Here is a 4,713-nt window from a genome sequence, read left to right as displayed (position 1 = left end):
AAAACACACGGCCAAGGCAACAAAGGAGTGGCTCAAGAAGAAGCACATTATGGTCCTGGAGTGGCCTAGCCAGTCTCCAGACCTTAATCCCAGAGAAAATCTGTGGAGGGAGCTGAAGGTTCGAGTTGCCAAAAGTCAGCCTCGAAACCTTAGTGACTTGGAGAAGATCTACAAAGAGGAGTGGGACAAAATCCCTCCTGAGATGTGTGCAAACCTGGTGGCCAACTACAAGAAACGTCTGACCTCTTTGATTGCCAACAAGGGTTTTGCCTCCAAGTACTAAGTCATGTTTTGCAGAGGGGTCAAATACTTATTTCCCTCATTAAAATGCAAATCATGTTATAACATTTTTGACATGCGTTTTTCTGAATTTTTTTGTTGTTATTCTGTCTCTCACTGTTCAAATAAACCTACCATTAAAATTATAGACTGATCATTTCTTTGTCAGTAGGCAAACGTACAAAATCAGCAGGGGATCAAATACTTTTTTCCCTCACTGTACCTATGCACTGGTTGCTACAGTCTCTGGGTCTGCTCTTGACCCAGGTCTCAAAACAGAATTACAATCACATATGACCTATAAGATAATAGAGAGCTGGACCAAACTTAACCATTTTCAAAATTTGAGAGAGAGAGAATACCCAGGAACTCTTGTAGGGATGCCCTGTCCCTGCTCTGTTATAGGAGGACAAAGTATCTGTAGATACCGCTATGACTACAACACCAACAGCACTCCTGCCCATATCATGGGATTGGAATTTGCTCCAGGAATCCAAAGTGAATCCAAAACAGAGCGAGAGCCTCTGTCAGTACGCTACTGTGAGTCCACCATCCAGTATGTTGCCAGTTGCCGTGACAACAGAAGCCCCACACCATTTCTCAGTGTCTCAATCCAGCACCTGCTACTTCTCATTATGCCACTACATCACTCAGCAATACCTCTATACTGTAGCTATGTCACTCAGCTATACTCAATCTGCCCTACCCACACAACACATATCAGATACAGAATTGGTATCACAGATTGTTCTGGCAATCCTCCCAAAACTTAATTGGGAGGAAGGATGTTTGAAATGCTTTTTACATTTGTATCACAAACAATTTTTGAGAAAATCATAATGGAAGCGGCAATTTCAGGCTCTTTTTAGACATATACATGGCTCCTGTAATGCTACAGACAACATCGTGGTGTGATTACACTTAGTGTACAAAACATTAAGAACACCTTCCTAACATTGAGTTGCACCCCTTTTTGTCCACAGAACAGCCTAAATTGGTCGGGGCATGGACTCTACAAGATGCCACACGCTCCACACGGATGCTGGCCCATGTTGACTCCAACGCTTCCCACAGTAGTGTCAAGTTGGCTAGATGTCCTTTGGGTGGTGGACCATTGTTGATACACACGGGAAAATGTTGAGCATGAAAAACCCAGCAGCGTTGCAGTTCTTGACACACTCAAACCGGGGCGCCTGGCACCTACTACCATACCCTGTTCAAAGGCACTTAAATCTGTTGTCGTGCCCATTCACTCTGAATGGTACACAGACACAATCCATAGCTCAACTGTCTCAAGGCTTTAAACTCCTTCTTTAACCTGTCTCCTCTCCTTCATCTACTACACTGTGGATTTAACAGGTGACATCAATAAGGGATCATATCTTTCACCTGGATTCACCTGGTCAGTCTATGTTATGGAAATAGCAGGTGTTCCTAATGCTTTGTACACTCAGTGTATACTCCTTATAGTGTGCTCTAAAATATGGAGTTTATTTATATTCTGAAATACAAATTTTCACATTCATTTATTCAACATTCCAAATATTATTATGAATATCTCAAAAGTATTATTTTTGACTTTGATATTTTTATACATATTGTTTGGAACAACATAGTCCTACTCTTCAAACATATCAAATTTCCAGAGTGGGCTCTCAGCTACTTCTGATTAAATTATCATTTTTATACATAGAAATTTACATTATAGGTCATTAACCAATCACAGCCCTCCTGTAGGATTGCACATTCAGTAAATCACCAGCAGAGGGAGTTCCCTTTGAATCCATTTTCCCATTCACTGTGTTGGTGGTGCTGATAAAATGTATCATAACTTTAAACTTAGCAGAGAGCCCACTCTGGAAATGTGATGTACTTATAGAGTATTTTATTTAAAACCATATGTCTAAAATTGAACAAAATCTAAAAGGGTACTTTTGTTATATTAATAGTTTTAATGTTAAATAAATGAATGTGTAACATTTTATTTCAGAAAGTAGCGATACTCCATATTTTATAGCACACTGTTAGGAGTATAACGACACCAAGGTGATTTCTGTATCATGTACAGTTCACAGATCATTGGGTATTACAGGAGGCATGTATATCTCTTAAAAGGGCCTAAAATGCCCACTTTCATAATGATTACGCACCCAAAAATGTGTGTTACAGATGTAAAAAGCATATGAAACATCCTTCCACCCGATGAAGTTTCTATGTGAGAATTGTCCGAAAAATCTGAGATACCCAAAATATTTTTGGGCCATGCAGGTAAATTTCAACGAGTGTGTGAGTGTGTACCCTACTGTAATGAACTAGCATGGAATCGCCCTATTACAGTAGCCCACACACTTACACACTGGTTAACATTTACCTGGTCTAATTTCTCTAATGGATCACACTTTATCCTACAACAAGAGCATACAAGTTAACACTTTATTTTAGAAAACAACCACTATTACACCAATCAGTGAAATAATTCAGGGGCAAGAAGATGGTGGGCCTGCCCTGGCCTGTAACTGGTTTCTTGAAGTAAGCTCAAAGCATACCTGACCTGACACTAAAGTGGAAGGCTCTACTTGACCGTCCTGTTTCAGCTGCTATGGTAACAGTGGACAATACCTTATGGCACTTACTCTGAACAACTCCACAGTTAGTAACTACCTGGTACCAAATGGTACATAGTGGTGCTCATTTCAGTTCATCGCAAAGACACTGGAAAGTCATTATGTTATTAAGCAATAATTATGTAAGTACTACTTTGCTCTTATATCTAGCCAAGTAAATACCAGGTACAAAAGTGTAACTCCATCCTGAGATCAGATCATAGCCATTTGTGAAACAGACCTGGTGATGCAGTGGTCTGCTTGCTTTGGCTTTCTCTCACACAGGCCAGGAGGGTTTCAAACAGCCTATACAAGGACTAAAGTGTCCTTATAGGCTAGCCTACAACACTATCAGACCTTCTCAAAAGGTTTGGACCTCTTGGTGTAATGGGTTATTTTATACACTCTCAAAGTGTGCCATGTATTTTACAGTGATTTCATCAATCTACAGTTGCCTTCAGGATGTGTGTATAACCCTTCACACCACCACTTCGACCATAAATAGCCTTACACTACAACTCCTAGAACATCTCATCAGAGGTCTGGACCCTTAATGGCACAGGACGCAATGCACTTGCCAAAGGGTTAGTGGTTCAAGACCAGGCCGAGGCCAGTGGGTTATGCCCACGTCTTCCACCTGCTCCACAACACACAGACACACATCAAAACTCGCTACAAATTAACTGTTTATTTTGAGATATTGCATTCTCTTTTTTTAAACCACTGCCAACCGCAAAAAAAGTATCATAAATTAATAAAATCATGTTCAACTCACATTTAGACTACAATAAGGCAAGTGAGTAAGAAATTATGGTCAACTACTTACCCATGTCCAATGTTGTCGAACACTCGAGACTATCGTGTAAATATGTTATCAAGATCATTTAAAATCCATTTGGTCACATTTACAGAACCGGCGTCTGCACTGACAGCGTCCTTGGTAGCTGTCAAATGGAACAAGTTTTTTTTTTTTTTACAGAAAACCTGAGGAAAATGGCGTCAACAGTGCGCTGAAAAAAAGGCAAAAAAATATTATAGCCGATCTGATAATCAAATCAATTTTCACAAAAATCCAAGGTTGAGATTGAATCTACGTCCTTTTCCTGTGAAATATAGCGCGTAAAAAATCTTGCTTACGGGTTTACTAAGCACAAGATTTACAGGGCCACTGCAGAGATCCCATCGCCATGTCCGTGGCTGGTCAGTCGGCGAGTTAAGCGCTGCTTCCCTCTCAATCCTTGACTCCGGGGGAGGATCGGAGCAAACCGTTTTACTGCAGTGAAAACAAACCAGCAGAACACAGATTGTATCCGAATAGCCTCCAACCCCACATTGAACGGTAACGTCACTGGAGAGATCGTGGTTGGATGCGTAAAAGTGGGAGAAGGTGTTGGTTATCAGAAGACTGGTGTTTTCCCTTCCCGGTGGGTCGGAATTGGGGGGGGGGTGTTCTGTTCGCTTGCTCGCTCGCTCTAGCTCCGTGTGTGTCAGGTTCGGTTGATAATGATCTCACGGAGAGACGGGACTGTAGAGGCAGCTTGCGCTTTGGTAGAGAGGAGAAGAGCGCAGTGTCGCCTCCACCTGGTAGCGGGTGGTAGACTAGTCTAGGCCCTACTATCTACACACAGGACATTCCCGTTTGTTTCAACCTGTTTCATAACAGGAAAGGTGATCACTGGTCAGTTCCCGTCAATCACCAACCTTCCTTCACTGTAGGCATATGTACACTCCGTATGTGATATCCTACTACCATGTCTGATGTTATGTCAAATAGTGTCACAGCACTTGAATAATCCAGTCATATTATTATTATGATGAAGGCATCCTCCTC

The 4,713-nt window shown here is 41.4% G+C and overlaps 1 protein-coding gene across 2 annotated transcripts in view; it reads right to left on the bottom strand.

Annotated features, from left to right (window-relative positions):
- LOC123730406 (SET-binding protein) overlaps positions 1–4,423 on the bottom strand; it is a 40,148-nt gene extending 35,725 nt beyond the window's left edge. Inside the window, exons 1-2 of one of the 2 annotated variants that reach the window (XM_045706970.1) lie at positions 4,020–4,423; positions 3,709–3,892 (exon numbers count right to left, since the gene is read on the bottom strand). The gene's annotated coding sequence lies outside the window, so the exon portion shown is untranslated. Of the gene's footprint in view, positions 1–3,708 lie in introns of both variants that reach the window. The other variant, XM_045706969.1, reaches the window with a different exon arrangement.
- Between the last annotated feature and the right edge of the window lie 290 nt (positions 4,424–4,713).

The sequence above is a fragment of the Salmo salar genome, chromosome ssa24 (genome assembly GCF_905237065.1).
Source record: "Salmo salar chromosome ssa24, Ssal_v3.1, whole genome shotgun sequence".
NCBI classification, from domain to species: domain Eukaryota; kingdom Metazoa; phylum Chordata; class Actinopteri; order Salmoniformes; family Salmonidae; genus Salmo; species Salmo salar.
Note: the sequence above shows the minus strand (reverse complement) of the source record. Positions and strands in the feature narration are given on the sequence as shown.